Below are 20,900 nucleotides of genomic sequence, written 5' to 3' on the forward strand. Positions count from 1 at the left end.
AAAGGGCATCCTTATCTGGTTCCCATTCGCGAGGGGAATGCTTTCAAAGTCTCTCCATTTAGGATGATGTTGGCTGTTGGCTTTGTATAAATGCCCTCAATTATACTGAGGAATTTCCCTTCTATTCCTATTTTGTTGAGAGTTTTTATCATGAATGGGTGTTGGACTTTTTCTAAACGCCTTTTCTGCATTGATTGATAAGATCATGTGGTTCTTGTCTTTTGTTTTTTTAATGTGATGGATTACATTGATTGTTTTTCTAATGTTGAACCAACCCTGCATAACTGGTATAAATACCTCTTCATCATGGTGAATTATTTTTTTGATATGTTGTTGAATTCTACTGGCTAGAATTTTGTTGAGGATTTTTGTGTCAATGTTCATGAGGTATATTAGTCTGTAATTTTCTTTTTTTGTGTTGTCTTTACCTGGTTTCATTATCAGGGTTATGCTGGCTTCATAGAATGAGTTTAGGAGTATTCCTTCCTTTTCTATGCTCTGAAATACCTTTAGTAGTAGTGGTGTTAACTTTTCTCTGAAAGTTTGGTAGCCTTCTCCAGTGAAGCCGTCAGAGCCAGGGCTTTTTTTTGTTGGGAGTTTTTAAATTACCTTTTCAATCTCTTCTTACAGGTTCATTTAGTTGTTCTACCTCTGTTTGTGTTAGTTTAGGTAGGTAGTGTGTTTCTAGAAGTTTATGCATCTCCTCTAGGTTTTCAAATTTGTTAGAGTGCAAATTTTCACAGTATTCTGTTATGATTCTTTTAATTTCAGTTGGGTCTGTTGTGATATAACCCAGCTCATTTCTTATATGGGTTATTTGCTTCCTCTCCTGTTTTTGTTTTGTCAGTTTGGCCAGTGGTTTATCAATTTTGTTGATCTTTTCAAACAGCCAGCTTTGGGTCTTGTTCACTCTTTCAAATTGTTTTTCTATATTCTATTTCATTTAATTCTGCTCTAATTCTTATTATTTCCTTTCTTTTGGCACCCAAGGGCTTCTTTTGCTGCTCTATTTCTACTTGTTCCAGTTGTAGGGTTAATGTTTTGATTTTGGCCCTTTCTTCTTTTTGGATGTGTGCATTTGTTGCTATAAATTGACCTCTGAGCACTGCTTTTGCTGTGTCTCAAAGGTTCTGGTAGGATGTGTTTTCATTCTCATTTGATTCTATGAATTTCATAATCCCATCCTTAATTTCTTCTAGAACCCAGTAGTTTTTGAGCAAGGTGTTGTTCAGTTTCCACGTGTTTGATTTTTTTTCCTTGCTTTTTCTGTTATTGATTTCTACTTTTATGGCTCTATGGTCAAAAAAGATGCTTTGTAATATTTCGACGTTTTGGATTCTGTTAAGGCTTGCTTTATGGCCTAATATATGGTCTATCTGGAGAATGTTCCATGTGCATTGGAAAAGAAAGTATACTTTGCTGCTGTCAGGTGGAGTGTTCTGTATATGTCTATGAGATCAAGTTGGTTGACTGTAGCATTTAGATCTTCCTTGTCTTTATTGAGCTTCTTTCTGGATGTTCCGTCCTTCACCCAAAGTGGCATGTTGAAGTCTCCTGCTATTATTGTGGGACTGTCTATCTCTCTTTTCAATGCTGTTAGAGTTTGTTTTATGTATTTTGGAGCCCTGTTGTTGAGTGTGTAGATATTTAGTATAGTTATGTCCTCCTGGTGTATTGACGCTTTAATCATTATATAGTGTCCTTCCTTATTCTTTGTGGTGGATTTACTTAAAAGTCTATTTTGTCAGAGATTAAATATTGCTACCCCTGCTCTTTTTTGATTGTTGTTGGTTGATATATTTTTTTCCATCTTTTGAGTTTTCATTTGTTTGTGTCTTTAGGTCTAAGGTGTGTCTCTTGTAGGCAGCATATAGATGGATTGTGTTTTTTTTTTAAATCCAATCTGCCACTCTCTGTCTCTTTATTGGTGCATTTAGTCCATTAACAGTTAGCATAATTATTGATAGGTATGAGTTTAGTGCTGTCATTTTGATGTGTTTTTTTGTGTGTTGTTGACAGTTTCTTTGTTCCACTTAATTTTCTGTGCTGAGTCGTTTTTCTTTATGTATTTTCTTTTCATTTTTTTCTTTGTTGTTGATTTTGTATTTGCTGAGTCTTTATGTTTTTCTTGTTTTTTATTTTGACTTGTAGGATTGTTAGTTTCCTTTGTGGTTAACTTAATATTTACCCCTATTTTCCTAAGTTTAAACCAATCTTTTATTTCTTGATATCGCCTTGAATTCCTCTCCATATGAAAGATCTATGACTACATTTTTTAATCCCTCTTTTTTGTTTTAATGTTGTCATCTTTTACATATTGACGTCTCTGTTTCCCTATTCTCAGTGTTTTAGCTTTGATTTATTTTTGCGACTTCCCTATCTGGGCTGACATCTGGTCGCTCTGTCCTGCGTTACAGTCTTGGGTTGTTATCTGATGTTATTGATTTTCTAACCAGAGGACTCCCTTTAGTATTTCTTGTAATTTTGGTTTGGTTTTTGCAAATTCCATAAACTTCTGTTTGTCTGGAAATGCCCTAATTTCACCATCATATTTGAGAGACTGTTTTGCTGTAATTCTTAGCTGGCAGTTTTTTTCCTTCAAGGCTTTATATATGTCATCCAATTGCCTTCTTGCCTGCATGGTTTCTGTTGCGTAGTCCGAGCTTAGTCTTATTGACTCTCCTTTGTAGATGGCTTTTCATTTATACCTAGCTTCTCTTAAAATTCTATATTTATTTTTGGTTTTGGCAAGTTTGATTATAATATGTCTTGGTGACTTTCTTTTGGGATCTACATTTTTGTGGGGTTCGATGAGAATCTTGGATAGATATCTGTTCATCTTTCATGATGTCTTAGGCTGGGTTCTCTAGAGAAGCAAAACCAGTAAAGCGTATAAATATATATAGGCAGGTTTATATAAAGGAAACAGGTCACGCAATTGTAGAAGCTAGAACGTCCCAAGTCCATGGATCAGGGTAGAGGCCTCTCCCAAGTCATGCAGCCACAGAAGCTGGAAAGCCCAAGATCGGCAGGTCGGAGAGCAGGGCTCCCACTCACAGGCTGTGCAGATTGACGAATCCCAAGTTCGGCAGATAGGCTGACAGCTCAAGTCTCAAGAACCGGAGATGAGACGACAGGAGGCAGCCGCAGGATCCAGACAGAGCAAAAGGCAGAACATCTGCTTATATTCAGATGCGGGCCACACCCCCAAGGAGAGTCCCTTTCATCTGACTGGCTACTCACAGTATACTCAACCATGGGAGTAATCACAGTAAAACACTGAGAATCATGGCCCAGCCAAGTTGACACACAATCTCAACTATCACACATGATATCAGGGAAGTTTTCTGCCAACAAATCTTCAACAATTCTCTCTGTATTCTCTGTTATCTGACCCCCGTTCTGGTACTCCAATCCCTCATAGGTTATTCCTCTTGTTATAGTCCCACATAATTATTAGGGTTTCTTCATTTTTTTAAATCCTTTTATCTGATTTTTCCTTGAATAAGTTGGTATCAAGTGCTTTATCTTCAGTCTCACTAATTATGACTTGCATTGCTTCAATTCTGCTCCTATGACTTTCTATTGAGTTGTCTAATTCTGTAATTTTATTGTTAATCTTTTGGATTTCTGTTTGCTGTATCTCTATAGATTCTTGCAGCCTGTTAAATTTGTCATTATGCTCTTGTATAACCTTCTTAAGTTCTTCTATTGCTTTGTCTGTGTGCTCCTTGGATTGTTCTGTGTTTTGCATGATCTCCTTCCTGATCTCTTGAAGGGTTCTGTATATTAGTCTTTTGAATTCTACTTCCAGTAATTCCAAGAAATTATCTTCCTCTGGAAGGTTTCTCTATTCTTTATTTTGGTGGCTTGCTGAAGCCATCATGGTCTGCCTGTATATGTGATTTGATATTGACCATTATCTCTGAGCATCAATAAGTTATTATATTTATTTATTTTATGTTTGCTTACTGTGTCCTAGCTTCTTTTTTTGTTTTGTTTTGATATGCCCAAATAGGCTGGTTGTGTGAGCTAGTTTGACTATTGTTGTCTTTGCAGCTTTCACGTCCTGTCTCTAGGTTGCTAGAGCTGTTCCTAGGTATGTGAGCCCAGGTGTCCACTTACTTTTCTGGTGTGGATTCAGCTCAGGTGTCCAGGTCATCGGTCACCGAGTGTGTGGTGCAGGCTCTCACCTACAGTCTTAGACTGGTAGGGTGATTGGAGTGGGCACAGTTATCTGGCTGCAGTAGGGGGTCATGCACCGAATAAGGCAGGGGGCTGACTGTTGCCCGAGTGTCTAGGTGGAAGGTGTATCCGTCTTCCCTAGAGTGCGTAGGTAGGTGGGTTTTGCAGCTGGACTATAGGTACCCAATGCTGTTGGCTGTAAGGACTGGGAGTCACCACTTATTCTTGGACCCGTTACAGACAGTTCAGTGGAGTGGGTGGAGCCACCAGTCCTCAGGCCCCTGATGTGTATAGGTGATGACCCTGCTTAATGGGCAGGGCAGTGTCAAATGTCACAAATCTGCCACTCACCCTTATAGCAGATACACATGGAAATAGGCTTCAGGTATATAACCCGTTATACTGTGCTAATGAGGGCCTATGCTGTTGAAATGGTCCCACACATGTATATGCAGGGGTGAAAGGCATTCAAACTCCGTGGACACCTTACGCCTGTGTCTAGGCAAAGGGGCTGTACCTACCCTGGGTTTCTCGCTTAGGGGAGCTGGCTGATTATTTTTTCCCATTTGTTAATTTGTTCCCTCTCCAAAGCTGGGCGAATGGCTCAGGGTGTGCGACCGGTCCTACTTCTGGCCCAGGGAGTGGAGCAATCACTGAAGCCGATTGGGACCTGGAGCAGAGCTAGGAGGGGGCAGGTAAATAGGAAAATAGGAAAGAAGTACTTCCCAAAAGGATTTTTTTTTTTTTGGATCTGTGAAGTAGGTTAGACACTTGTACTTATCTTTCACCAGTCCAGCACTGTTTCCTTCTGGTTCTGGAGGTTTGTGCCGCCTCTCCGCCACTTGGTCTCTCCTGATGTGGAAAGTGCATACCAAGTGCCACTGCTTGCCTCACTGCTCATGCCAGCCGATCCAGCTTGCAGGGTGCTGGTACCAGCCAGGTCAGGCCTGGCAACTCCTCGCTGCTTCTGAACCATCTCTCCCTCCCCCTGCCACTCAGTCTGATTCCTCAACTTTGTCTTTGATGTTCAGGGCTCCTAGATTGTCATATATAATCTATTCACTTGTTTTTTTGGGTCTTTGTTGTAAAAGGGACCACAGGAAGCATCTGACTACTCTGCCATCTTGGCCCCACCTCCTCTCTGGGTTATTTTTAAAGAAAAGTAAAATAAACCATTCCCTGTAAATATAATCAAGGAAAAACAGAAAGAAAATATAAATAGACAAAAGTAGAATTGATCTAAAATAACAAAATTTTCTTTGATTTCTGAGTTGAAAGGTTAATTTATTTGTGTAATCTGCCTCAAAGACAAAAAGGTTCGGTCTCTCATTAGAATAAGATTCCTGAGTTGAAAACCAAGTCACATGGCTTTAGAGGAAAAAAAAAAAAGCTAAGGTTTTTATCTTTAAGATCTTTGGTTAAATAACTTAAGTATTGTTTCACAGTGACCTATAATAAACTCCTGACCACTCTGAAACTTCATGGAAAGTCACAAAAATTTTTATAAAGGAAAAGTGCTAAAAAGTTTTATGTTATAAATTACATAGAGGTGTTGTCAAAATCAAAAGAAGTACCTGATTCTCTTTGAGTTAAAATTTATGTTGGTATTTCCTCTTATGTTTTTGCCTAATATTAGACAGCAAATACTTAATGTTATGTCATAATTTTATTATTATTTCTTTATTGTTAACTTGGTCACAAATTTATTTTTTGAATCTAGCCTTATCAAAGCCAATAGTTTGATTGAGGAGTTCACATCATTTACATATGAAGCTTTTTTTTATTACTACTTGGGTATTTAGAGACTTGTATATTCTTGGTATATCCTGACTATATGGAATTATGTCTTAAGATTATTATGTATTATATCTGAAGCTCTTTAAAAATACAGTTAGTGGTTATATTTAGAAATATTTTTATCTAAAGTTTTTTTTTTTAACTGATTTTATTTGGCCTTTATGTTGTGCTTGTAATTAACTTCTATCAGGTCTTTCACTATTAAGAGTATTATTTTTATAAATTAATCATGGCCATATTAAGTTTTGTCATCTGCAGATAGGTTTTTACTTTGCTGATTTGCAGAAAACATTTGACCAAAATATCTCAACAAAAAAATGGACTAAATTGGATTTGTGAAAAAGACTGTGACTAGACCCAATTGAAATTTCCAGAACTTTTATGCAGAAGCTGAGGGGTTCACAGACTGCGGCTGATCCAAAATCACGTGGAACAGAAATTAACTACAAAAGACTGAGTAAACTAAAGGAAACTATGGGTTTTTATGTGGGACTGTTACTGATGTTTTAAGGTCCTAATTTCTGGATATAAGAAATTATTTTCCTTTCTCCTAAATTATCTAACTAATGGGTTTAGCTATTTTAACTCTTGAATTAGAAGTTCCTGTTGATAAACGTAGCAAAGTTGTAACTATCATAACAAGAGAAGTATCTGAAGTTCAAGCTATGATTTTACAAAATAGAATAGCATGAGATTTCCTGTTAGTCTCTCAAGGAACAGTTTGTGCCATAATAGATAAATGTTGGTACATTTGTATTAATACTCAATCTGAGGTTTTGCAGAATATAGTTGCTGTTGAGGTACATGAAAAGCAGTTACTGATGCTGCTTATGTATAAACAAACACCTCATGAGATTTATTTCCTTGGTTCAAAGATCTTAGGGTCATGGTTTCATTGGTTATTTCAGACAGCTGTCCTAATATTACTGTTAGTGCTTCTGTTTTATTTCCTAGTTTGCTGTATGGTGCTTGGGATCTTAAAAACCAAATGATGCCCAATTACCATTAATTGAGCATTTTTGATAAAAGATTCTGTAGCAAGATCATGATCCAAAGGAAAGAATGATGAAAGAGTTGTATGTAATTATCCCGGAATCCAGATTTCTGGTTTTCATGGAGGTAGGGGCAAGCCACACAGGCCGTCGTCTTTGTCTTTTTGAATCTCAAATTTTGAAGGGGGAAAAAAAAACCGGTTCCTGAAGCCACTTTTGAGTCAAACATTAGTCATTTTGCTCTGGGCATTGTGCTTTTTTTTTTTTTTTTTTGAAGAATTCAGTCTGTTTTAGGAAACTAACTTCTAAGATCAGATTAAGAGTTATGTTTAAGGTAAATCAGTAATTCGTTTAATCAGTCTTTAGGACAATGTCACATGAAATACCTGTCTAATATTTGTAATCAAACTGTCACCGTCTTATTATACAGAAAATTACGTATCTTAAAGTAACCAGGTTCTCAGAGGTTATTGACCTCATGGCTTAGCCTCCATTTTGTCTTAGGTTCCTCTTCTGCTTCTAAGAAAGAGACCCATGACTGTTAACGGAAAAACCAAGGAGGGGCAGTTTGTCCTTGGCAAGAACACTTAGTATGTTTTAAACAGACTAACTGAAGATCTCCTACAGGAAAGGTCCATCCTGTATTATCTTGCTAATCATGAATTCTCTAACGAAAATTTTGTTGTCACATGTAAATTCTTCTGTATTTTCTGTTTCCTCTAGACAAACTTTGTGTGCTCCTTATGGATATATGTTTCTCTGTGATAGATCCAACTATACTAATTTAGATTATCCCTTTCCAACTGATAGTGAATTTACATGGGCAATCTCTTGTTTAGATTCCTGGCGAATGCATGGGCAATGCACTTTGGGAACCTTAGGACTACCTTTAGATATTCATAAAAATGATGCTAGTAAATACTGAAAACGTAATGTTAATTTGTTATCCATTGTAAAACAAGAGTCAGAAGAAAGCTCATTGGTCCAACACTCAGGGTGGGGTTGGTCATTTCTAAGAGCTTTAATACCTACTTATGGTATAGTTGAATTGGAGAAATCTTTAAGAAATTTATCAATCACTATGGGACACATAGCAGACAAAGTTGCTAGTGGGATGGAATCACAACAGCGGTCTCTGACCTCATTAAGCCAAAATGACATGAGATAACAGAATAGCCTTAGATTTTTTATTAGTCCAAGAAGTGTAGCCTGTAGAATTAGACAGCAAGCTACTTGGTCACACACTGTAACACCCTTACAAACACCAGATTTATTTGGTTGGTTACCATCAAGAATAAGTACATGGGCTAGATCACTACTGCAAGGGATAGTAATATTCTTAGTCTATATCCTGATAGTATTAGGCATAATAAAATTTATCTTCTATTGTGTTATACACTTAAAAGGCAAAGAAGGCCTCAGGCTAAAATGTTGATGTACATTGAGTCTGCTCACTTCAACAATGCGACTGAACATCATTCTTACTTAAGATCTTGGTGAAGAACCAGATGGTATGTGGTGGAAAAACAGCACCGTGAGTTTAAAGAACCTGCCATTGTCACCACCTAGGAGCTTGACTAAGTCCAAGTATTGATCATCGAAGTGTTATCTCCAATCTCTGATCAAAAGGAGGGAATGATTTAGAAAATAATATTGGAATCATTTATTCCCTCTCCTTGAGTATAGAGAATGTGACCCAGCTGGAGCCGGGCTTACGAGGACTCACAAGGGCTCACGAAGATATATCAACTGAGCCCTGAGGTATAAAGACAATAGCTAAGATAATCTTGGAAAATATCTTTTAGGGAACTTTTCACGTAAAGCCAATCAAAAGGAACACAAGACTTTCCACTCTTGTCATTTTCTATTAGCAATTAGTGAATGGAGATTTGGTGGACCAATGAAGAACCTCCTGACTGTCATTGCTGAAACCTGTGCCAATGATTGTTGAGAAGGACAATTCAAAATGTAGGATCACAGTTTCTTGCCAATCTGTGAAAAGGTGAGGCTTTCAATGGTTTTGCCCATTTTGATGTTAATATATACTGATGACTCTGTAATATTCTTTGGACACTGGCAGACATGGCTCTGGCAGCATGGTCGTCTGTTTCCCGCTTTTGCCCCTTTGAATATATGCCGAATAAAACTTTATTTTTGTTTTAAAAAAAAAAAAAGTAGAGTTGATCAAGAGGATATAAATATAGTAGGAGAGGAGATCATGAAAATGGAAAAAGATTAAGAATCTGAATATCTTACATGTATCAATTCTCTATCAATTTATTCAAGTTATTACAATACCAACTTTATGGAATAATTCTATTGTTCATTTTTCAAAATATTTCAAGGCATGGATAGACAAGAATATTTAGAGAGAAAAAAAGGATAAAGAGGAAAGGCTTGCCCTACAAAATAACAAAATCTATTAAATAAACAGATCATTTAACTCTGAAACAGCTCTTAGTATAAAAACCTAACGTATGTTAAAGAAGCATCACAGACTCATCAGGGAAGGGGTAAATTATTCAAAAAATAAATTTCAAATGGCTTAAATAGTTAAAGGTAAAAAAAGGAACAACAAAACTAGAAGACAGAATAGTGACTTTGTAGTGCAAAACTAGAAGACAGGATAATGACTTTGTAGTGGAGAAGGATTTTCTAACACAAAAACAGTGGTAGAAATAACAAAGGAAAAGATTAATAGACATTAAAAAATACTTCTCTCACATCAAAAACTTCTTAAAATTAGAGGAATGTCACAAATGTTACAAATTTATATCCTGAATAAAGGAACATACTTAACACATATGAAGTATATTTATGTTTATGTTCCCAATTTTCTAAAATAAAATTTTAAAAAACTGCCTTTATATACACAAGATGAAATATGGAAGGCTAAATAAACACCAGCATGTTAGCACTTGTAGGTTGTGGGCTTACGATGTCTGGTTCCACCACCTGTGTGAACTTGGGCAAGTCAGTTAACCTCTCTATGTCTCAGTTTCCTCATGTATAAAATAAGAATAACAATAGTGCCTTCCTGATAGGGTTGTTGTGAGGACTAAATGAGTCCACGTATGTATAGTACTTGCAACAGTGCCTGGCACATCGTAATCACTCGAGAAATCTTAGCTTTTGTTATTATTATCATATGCTTTTTTATAGATTGGCTTTTAGGGCTTTCGTTTTGTTGGCCTAGGTTGTACTGCGAACATGATGCCACATGAGAACATTGTCTGACACTAATAGACTTAAAGGTTATACGGAATGGACAAGTGGAAATAGGTCAGACAAATCAAAGAATAAAGGCAATTACATATTAGTCATGTAACGTAAAGTCAAGGAGTTATTATACACGTACAGTAAATTGAAGAAGTCTCAAAGAAATTGTACTTTGAGACCAAGTAGGGTCAAGTGAAATTCCTACTTCTCTTGCCATTGGCCAAGAAGATTTCAAGGAGGATATAGAAACTTACGGGCCAAGGAAAAGGATACTTTATTAATTAGAGTTACCATTAATAGTTAGCATTAAGAAGTGTTGTAAGAGCCTGTATCTCTGAGGGTTGAGTTAACTCTGAGTTGCAGGTGTGGATGGACTGGGGTATTGTTAGCTTGGGAGGAATGTTGGGCCCAGAGGCCTTTGCCTAGTTGAACCTCTCTAGTATAATGCTGAACTCCTTAGTATAAAGGACCTTTCATTGTCACCAGTAGGCTTTTTCCTATATAACTCTGGGCTCTTTTGTGTAGGTGGGAGATCCCCTTCAGAGACAAATTAATCTCTCATATATAAACACATTTCACAAGTATTTGCAGATAAATTTTCTGTAGAGGAATGAGCTTGCTAATGGATGGGGCGATAGAGAGCTGCTCCTATACAGACTCTATGCACTCGCACTGTGTGTCAGCCGATAGCTGTAATTCCATGTGCTTGTAGATATGTACAGATAGTACATTGCCAGTGACCTGTTTCGGGTATGCCCAAGGATGTTTCCATACTTGGCCACATCACAGGTGCTTTCATTCACTTCCCCCAGGCATCAAGGGCGTGAGTGCCAGAGCCTACATTTACCAGTTGTCTCCACAACTCCATTTTGATGACCCCCTTCCTGCTCTTTCTCTGCCCAGGGAGAGAAAATGGGCTCTGGATTCCAGAGAGGGGCTGAGATGGCTGCCTGAGCTTGCCCATGTTACCAGACTGGGCTGTGCCAAGGGTGTGAATGGCATGGACCTGGCACAAGCCACCTTCAGTGAAGGAGTTCACCCATGATTCAGTCTGGGCTTGTGAGGAATGAGGAAAAGGGGAGGGAGACATTTAAAACATGGTCATCAATTCAATCCAAGTCTATAATTGGAGTCATTTGAAGTACTCCTAATATATACCAAACTGTTAACAGCAATTACCTCTGGAAGATACAATTAAGGGGTATTTTAAATCCTTTTGAATTCATATTTCTACAGTGTTTTTTTTTTTTTAACAAGGATGCATTCCTTTAATAAGCAGAAAAAAGAGAAATATTAATTTGATTAATACTATTATCCCCATTTACAGATGAATAAATGGGCTCAGAGAGGTTAAGAGACTTGCCAGGATCTCACAGTGTATTGGCGGTTACACTGAGATTTGAACCCCAACTTGTCTCAACAGAGTTGGGGGAACAGGACCACTTAGTTCCACCATAGTCTGAGAGCATGAAGATTCTCACTTCCCCAACTTTAGGGCCTACCGCCTCTCCTCCTCAGCCAGATTAGATCTGCACTCCAGCATGCCGAGTGGGGGATCATATTCCTCCCCAAGGCATCCCCCACTGATTTGCTGGTGCCAGCGTTCACAGCACACACTCAGAACACCTCCAAGGCCAAGTTTCCACGCCTCAGACATCAGCCCCTCCTCCTTCTACCCAACCAACCAACTGGCTCCCCATAGCACAGCCCTGCTGTATAGCCCTCCCCTGCTTGGGTTTTGAGTCTTGGAGAATTTGCCCAGAAGCAAATTGGCACTAAGATTCACATTTATTCCTTTATCCCCTCCAACCTCCTGAGCAACTGGGGGGTCTTGGCTGTCATCACACTTCATCACCTCAGGCCTGAATTTCTCAAAATGAGTCTTGGGAGAGCCTTTGAGCTGGGTCTTTCTGAGAGACAAGCTATGAAGGTGGTCAAGGATATGAGGGAAATGGAGCTGGCAATTTTAAAAAGTGGGTGAAGAAATAGTTTGAAACTAGATTGATGGGGAGGCAGGTGGCAGTTGTTAAACCTCTTTTCTTTTTTCCATTTCTTTCAGCAGTGTGTTAATATTTATGTAATGTTAAAAAATCTATCTTGAGTTTCCAAAGGAAAAAAGATATGTGTAGAAATATCTTCTGAACCTCTCAATAGTTTAAAACAAAACAAAACAAAAAACCTCCCAATTCTTCTGATAGGGAGATCTATGTCCCTTGAAAGAAGGTGTGTCCACATTGACCTTAATGTTGATTTATTTAGCTCTTTCCTTGCTATAATTTGTTCACCTTCACATTCCCAGAATCTGGCAGAGTAGCCAGCACCTAGTGAATGCTCAATAAATATTTGTTGAATGAATGAATGAACTGGGTTTGCATTCTTATTTAGAATGCATTTCCGGGCTTGCAAGTAGGTAGGTGCCTTTTATATTGTTTGCTATTAATAAAAGGAAATATCTTTTCAAAAATAAAGTAACTTTTAAAAAATAAAATAAACAATTTTCTAAGGATTTAGAGAGTAAACTCAAGCACACTTCATTTATCTATCTGACTCAATAAACCCCATTTTAATGAAGCCAGTAGAAATTTCTTAAACAACGGTTAGATTAAAAACAGACCTGTCACCTCAGATGTGATCTCCTAATGTGATAACTGATATGCTGCAGGCATTCACATCCAAAGGTGATGACACTGGGGACTTAGAGTCAGATGTGTTCAACTGAATTCCAGAAACTCCATTAAAGTAACAGTAAAGGGATTTTAGAAAATATGTAACAGCTTTATTGAGATATAATTCATATACCATACAATTCACCCATTTAAAGTGTACAATTCAAGGAGCCCTGGCGGCACAACAGTTAAATCCTCAACTGCTAACTGAAAGGTTGGTGGTTCAAACTCACCCAGCTGCTCTGCAGGAGAAAGACCTGGTGATTTGCTTCCGTAAAGATTGCAGTCAAGAAAAGCCTAAGGGGGAATTTTTACTCTGTAACACGGGGTCGCTATTAGTTCGAATCGACTCAATGAGCATACAACAAAGTGTACAATTCAGTGGTTTTTAGTATCTTCACAGAGTTGTGTAAACATCATCGCAATCAATTTTAGAACATTTTCATCATCTCAAAAAGAAATCCCATGCCCATTAGCAGTCACTTCACATTTCACCTAGTTCCCCCAGCATGTAGGCTTCCACTAATCCACATTTTGTCTCTATAGATTTGCCTATTCTGGACATTTCATAGAAATGCAGTCATGTACTATGTGGTCTTCTGTGTCTGGCTTCTTTCACTTAGCATTTTTCAAAGTTTATCCATGTTGTAGTATGTCAATACTTCATTTCTTTTTGTTGCTGAATAATAGTTCATTGTATGGATATACCACATTTTGTTTATCCACTCCTCAGTTGACATATGGTTTGTTTTTGCTTTTTGACTATTATTAATGATGCTGCTATGAACATTCGTGTACAAGTTTTTGTGTGAACATATGCTTTCATTTCTCTTGAGTATATACATAGGAATGGAATTGCTGGATCATATGGGAACTCTTTGTTTAACTTTTTGAGGAACAGCCTGACTGTTTTCCAAAGTGGTTGCACCATTTTACATTCCCAGCAGCAGTGTATGAGGGTCCTAATTTCTCCACATTTTCACCAACAGTTGTTATTATCTGCCTTTTTAAAAAATAGCCATCATGGTGAGTGAGAAATGGTATTTTATTATGGCTTTGATTTTCATTTCCTGATGACTAGTGATGTTGAGGAGCCCTGGTGGTATAGTGGTTAAGAGCTATGACTGCTAACCAAAAGGCTAGCAGTTTGAATCCATCAGCTGCTTCTTGAAAACCCCATGGGACAGTTCTACTTTGTCCTATAGAGTCACTAGGAGTTGAAATCAACTCAATAGCAATGTGTTTGGTTTGGTTTTTTGTTTAGTGATGTTGAACATCTTTTCATGTGCTTGTCAGTAATTTGTTTATCTTCTTTGGAAAAATGTTTATTGGGATCCTTTGCCCATTTTATAATTGGATTATTTGTCTTTTTATTATTAAGTTTTAAGTGTTCTTTATATATTCTAGATACAAGTCCCGTATCAGATATATGATTTGCAAATATTTTCTCCCATTCTGTGGGTTGTCTTTCTTTTTTTTTTCTTTATTATTGTACTTTAGGTGAAGGTTTACAGAACAAACTAGCTTCTCATTAAACAATTAGTACATGTATTGTTTTGTGATATTGGTTACCAACCTCACGACATGTCAACACTCTCCCTTCTTGACCTTGGGTTCCCTATTACCAGCTTTCCTGTCCCCTCCTGCCTTCTAGTCCTTGTCCCTGGGCTGGTGTGCCCTTTTAGTCTCATTTTGTTTTAAGGGTCTGTCTAATCTTTGACTGAAGGGTGAACCTCAGGAGTAACTTTAGGGGTTGTCTTTCTTGATGCTGTCCATTGAAGCACAAAAGTTTTAAATTTTGATGAACTCCAATTTATTTTTTCTTTTGTCTCTGTGCATTTGGAGTCATAGCTACAATAATCTATAAAACAGTAATACTCAGGAAAAAAAAGAGAATTCTTGGAAATCAAAAATTAAAAGCATGGGACAATCATTATCTACAAACAACAACAAAAACAAGACAGAGTAATACAGAAAAACAAGTGAGAATTTGTACACTAGTTGCTCCATCATTGAACAATATTGCTATGGGCATTGTTATTAACCATGAAAGACAGTAGAATATCTTCAATGGCAGAAAGAAAATATTTGTCAACCTAGAATTCTATAGCCAATAAAAAATACATTTTTTAAGAACGAAGCTGAAAATAGGCATTTTCCCCAAACAAAACCTGGAAGTTTGTTACCAGCAGATCCTAACTAACTAAACAAACAAAACTAAAGGATATACTTCAACAGAAAGAAAATAATCTTAGATGGCAGAGTTGATTTGCAAGATGGAATAAAGAACAACAAAAGAAAAAAAGCAGAAACATATGGGTAAACGAAGCAAACATTGACTGTATAAAACAGTAATAATAATAAAGAGAGGGATTACACAAAAACTCAGATAAAACGGAAATGCACAGTAACAATGACGTACAACTTGGGAGGGGAAATAAATGGATTTTAAACATTGGGAAGTCCTTTTATTAGCCAGGAAAAGGGTAAAGGTATTGATTAACTTTAGACCCTGGTAAATTAAGTATGCAGCTTGGAATTTTTAGGATAACCTCTAACAGAAAAGAAATTGATGTTTAATCCCCAAACTAGTAAGGGGAAAACATAGAATGATTACAAAATACTCAATTCATCAAACAGATGGGAAAAAAAGAAGGGCTGAGAAAGCCAGTCATAGCCTCCAGTGGCTGAAGCTGTAACACGTGAAGCTTGGTTCTACTGGCAGCCATACCACGTAAGGTAGGATGCTGTGCTTATTAGAGATAATATGTAAAATACCTGACCACAAAGTAGGTATTCTGTAGATGATGATAATGATGATGATTGAACCAGAAATACTTTGGAATTAAAATCTCAGGAAGAGTTCCTATGACCATGGCAAATGGTGGCACTGAATCAAATTGCAAAAACAGACACACAACAGAAAAGGCAGAAAGCACATTTATACCGGGAAACAGGTTTCAGCTGTACTCCAAGAACCTGTCAGGTTAGTCAGGCCAGGTGTCGACATAGGAAACCATTAAGAAAAATCACCTCTCAGGTGTGGCAATTGGCTGTGAGTGAGTGACTGACACTCAGCATCCGGGGATGACGCTTGGCTGGGGGAATGCTGAGCTAATACTGCCTCTCTCAGCAGAGCAAGCATTCTGCCCCAACACTCAGGAAGTAGGTCAGGAGGCAATATCCTGAGTGAGCAGCTCCTAATGGCTTTTTCAGGCAGAGACCTGTGCCCCATAGGACTGGGGATGGAAGGGGATTGGGAATGAGGAGAGGTTGGGGGCGCTGGCGTGGGGGTGGGAGTAGGAAATCGCATCCTCATTCTTGGCAGGAGCAAGGTTGCCTCTCACATAGTTTTCCTGGCTCTAGTCCTTTGGCATACAGCCACCTTCTTTGTGCTGGGGGTTCCACTGACTTTCCAATGCTGAGCAAATTTGAGTGGAAGCTGGGATTTTAAAGATTTTAAAGGAAAAAGGAGATGTGCTTGTAGAAAGCAGTGTCCCATCTCAGCCCTCCGTGTGCTGTGGATAGAGGACAATTGTCCAAGGTCTAGTATCTTCCCCAGGTATTATTGGCCATTGCCTCCTAATTGTCCACTAATGACATGGCCTATACTAAATCCTTAAGAGTCTTTACCAAAAAGAGAGAAGTAGCCCAGCCCTCCAAGAATTTACTATATAGAATCCCCAATCCTTCAAAACACCTACAGAAATCTTGTCCAATTTACTAATAACAAACTCCATCACCATCAAATGGCCATCCTTTTGAAAGTCAACTTGTAGTTAACAACTGTGTAGCCACTAATATAGCAATATAAGTCTAATGGCAACCTCAAATAATAACACTTAATAATATACTTACAATGTGCCAGGCATTTTTATAAGCACTTGTCATATTAATTCACTTAATCCTCACAACAATATCATGAAGTTAAATACAATTTCTATCCCCATTTTATAGATAAGAACGCTGAGGCAGAAAGAGATTAAATGAGGTCACACACTTAGTAAATGGCAGAACTGGGATTCAAACCCAGGTATTCTGGCTTCAGTGTCTCTGCTCTTTAACCACTGTAATTAGATCATGGGCACAAGGTGCAGCTTGGTGGACAAGGTGTCAGCAACAGCTGACTTGCAAACTAATCCCATTTTGGCCTTAACAAGCTATCTGATTTTAGCCAAATATCTCCAAGACAATGTGGTAAGGTGCAAGAGCAGAGGTGTCAGGGTTAAAAGATCTGGATTTTACTCCTGGCACTGCCATTTATGACACTAGCACTGATTGAATGCCAAGTATGTGTCAGGTGCTTTCCATGTTCAATCTTCCCAGCTAGCCTGTGTGACCTTAGGCATGTCACTACCCCTCATTGGGTCTGTTTCCTTATATGTAAAGTGGGCCAGGTGATTTTAGGTGCTTTTTTTGTTTTAGTTTTTATTTTTCAAATTCAATCTAGAAAACACTAAAGAGTTACTACGCGTACAAGGCACCACGCTAGGTGCTGATGGGGCCACGGGATGTGATAACAAAATGATGAGTAAAATACAGATCTGGACTTTGCAAGGCTCACAGCCCAATTCTATTTTCTATATTATAAATCCTTTTGAGTCGAGCAAGGCAATTATCATCCCCTTTTTTTTTTAATGGGAGAAATGATGTTTGAATATGGAGGGTCACACAGTTCCTTTGTAGTCAGTGACCCCAGGTTGACTCCTAGCCTGGGGCTCTTTCTGCTCCCAATTCTCATACCTCATCTTGACATCACTGTGACTAAAAGCTACAAAGTCCAATTTGAGTTCCTAACTTCCTATATAGTCATGTTGTATCAACCACTCCTCTGTTTTCCCATCCTGACCCGGGCAAATCAACATACTCACAGTAGTGCTTGACATCCAAAAGACACAGAGTCAATGTTGCTGAGTGACTAATAATTAGCTCCCTCTGGCAGCCCTCCCTTCCTGCCCAAGGCCCAGTGAGATGGTGAAGGCACCGTCAGCAAAGCCACAGCTACCATATGCATCATGACTCATTTTCCCATCCACTGTCTCTGAACTGAAGCCTCTTGCCCCACCAAGTAATTACTGATGAACAGGAAGCCCTCAGCTAGAGATAAGGTCAGTCTGGTAGCTAAGAAGAAGGGGTCAGTAAGCCCAGGTCTCTGTCAGATACACCTTCTACCACCGAAGCTATCACAGTGCCCTGTATACAGTAGGTGCTCAACACAGGTTTACTGGTGGATTAGCTATACGGCCCAGGACAGAGGCAGGTTGGGGAAGCTCGGCAGGGATATAACATGTGGTCCTAGAGTCTGAAGGAGATGACTTCAACTCCCCCTTGTTTAGCAGAGCTGGGCTATTCATTCTGCAATCCATCCCCAAAACTTTCTTTTCTTCCATAAGTTACAGTGGGGGAAGAGGCATGTCATCCCATCCTTGTCTTGAAATAGTGTAAGAGTGCAAAAGGATTTTAGAAATCATTTCATTTAAACCCCTCCTGGTCACACCTTCCTGAGCATTTTCCGTATAGGTATTCCCATACCTGCCACATCTCTTTCTTGTTAATAACCTACTCCCACAGCCAGAGTCAGGATAGCCAAAAACTTCTCTGCGTTTTCAGAAGCCAAGGCCACTATTACTCATTGTAGGAGGCTCCTGTGGCAGACTGTTGATTGTACCTCAATATTTATTTGACCTTCTTGCAGGATGGTAGAATTTTTTAATTTTTTTATTGTGCTTTAGGTGACAGTTTGCAGAGCAAATTAGTTTCCCATTCAATGGCTGTATGTAAAGTGTTCCATGACATTGGCTGCATTCCCTTCAATGTGTCAGCACTCTCCTCATTTCCACCCTGGGCTCCACGTTTCCTTTCGTCTGGATTTTCTACTCCTTTCTGCCTTCTTGGAGCCCTGGTGGTGCAGTGGTTAAGAGCTCAACTGCTAAACAGTTTGAATCCACCAGCCGCTTCTTGGAAACCCTATAGGGCAGTTCTACTCTGTCCTATAGGGTGGCTATGAGCCAGAATCGACTCGATGGCAACCGGTTTGGGTTTTGGTTTGGTCCTGCCTTCTCATCTTTGCTTTTGGGCAAATGTCCTTTTGATCTTGTATAATTGATTGTTCTAAGGAACATGTTCCTCTCGGGTGTAACTGTTTGTTTTATGGGACCATCTATTGTTTGGCTGACAGGTGGTCTCTGGGAATGGCTTCAGTTCCAGATCAGAAGGGTGTCTTAGGACCATAGTCTTGGGGGTTCCTCCAGTCTCTGTCAGACCAGTAAGTCTGGTCTTTTCTGTGAGTTTAATTTTTTGTTCTACATTCTTCTCTTCATTCTGTCTGAGACCCTCTGTTGTGATCCCAGTCAGAGAGGTCAGTAGTGGTAGCTAGGCACCATCTAGTTCTTCTGCTCTTGGGGTCGTGTAGGCTGTGGTTCATGTGGTCCATTAATCCTTTGGACTATCTGCTCCCTTGAGTCTTTGGTTTTCTTTACTCTCCTTTGCTCTGGATGTGAAGAGACCAATAGTTGGATCTTAGACGGCCAGTAGAAAGCTTTTAAGACCCCAGATGCTACTCACCAAAGTAGGATGCAAAACATTGTCTTTGTGAACTATGTTGTGCCAATTGACACAGATGTCCCCTAAGTCTATTGTCCTTCACCTTTGAGCCTAAGAATTTCATCCCGTGAGGTGTTTAGTTATGTCTAGGAAGCTTCCCTGTGCCCCTTGTATGCTCTATTGTCTATATTAATATACATGCAGCACCTACAATTATGTATGTAAAAATATCCACAGTCCAACCTGTATCTGCAGGTGGGTTTGCTCCCTTATACCCTCCCATACCTCTGTACCATACCTATCTACCTTTGTATCCATTCGTAGATCATTCTTTGTTAACGCTATTCCTGCAGGATTGTCTATGTTATAGTAATTGCCGTAGTTGCTCTTTACTCTTGCATTCCTCTCAGTGTCTTCCTTTGCCTTGGTCATGTTGTGCTGACTTCCCCCATATTGTGTATTGCCTTTCCCTTCACCAATATTGACATGTGTCTTCTATCTAGTTAATAATTTTCCCTCCTTCTCCCTCCAATCCGTTGTAACCATCTGTCTTAGTTATCCAGTGCTGCTATAACAGAAATACCAAAAGTAGATGGTTTAACAAAGAGAAATTTATTCTCTCACAGTCTAGGAGGCTAGAAGTCCAATTTCAGGATGCTGGCTCCAGGAGAAGGCTTTCTCTCTCTGTCGGCTCTGGGGGAAGGTCCTTGTCATCCATCTTTCTCTGGTCTAGGAGCTTCTCAGCACAGGGACCTAGGGTCCAAAGGACACGCTTCCCTCCTGGTTCTTCATTCTTGGTGGTAGGAGACCCCTTGTCTCTCTGCTTGATTCTCTCTTTTATGTCTCAAAAGAGACTGACTCAAGATACAACCTAATCTTGTAGATTGAGTCCTGCCTCGTTAGCATCATAGAGGTAGGATTTACAACACATAGGAAAATCACATCAGATGACAAAATGGTGGACAATCACACAGTACTGGGAATCATGGCCTAACCAGTTGATACACATTTTTTTGGGGACACAATTCAATCCATAACACCATCAAAGAATTTTTTTCTGTATGTAAAACTTTTCTTGTTTTTTTTAATAATAGTGATCTCATACAATATTTGTCTTTTGTGATTGACTTATTTGACTCAGCATGCTGTCCTCCAAACTCATCCATGTTGTGAGATGTTTCACGGATTTGTTGTTGTTCTTTATCATTGCATAGTATTCCATTGTGTGTATGTACCACAGTTTGTTTATACATTCATCCGTTGATGGGCACTTAGCTTGTTTCTATCTTTTTGCTATTGTGAATAATGCTGCAGTGAATATGGGTGTGCATACGTCTATTCATGTCATGACTCTTATTTCTTTAGGGTATATACCTAGGAGTGGGATTGCTGGATCATGTGGTATTTCTATTTCTAGCTTTTTAAGGAAGCACCATACTGTTCTCCATGGTGATTGTACCATTTTACATTAGGGTTGTAGATTTTTTTTTTTTTTTTT

Source organism: Trichechus manatus, unplaced genomic scaffold (genome assembly GCF_000243295.1).
Source record: "Trichechus manatus latirostris isolate Lorelei unplaced genomic scaffold, TriManLat1.0 scaffold00081, whole genome shotgun sequence".
Classification (NCBI taxonomy): domain Eukaryota; kingdom Metazoa; phylum Chordata; class Mammalia; order Sirenia; family Trichechidae; genus Trichechus; species Trichechus manatus.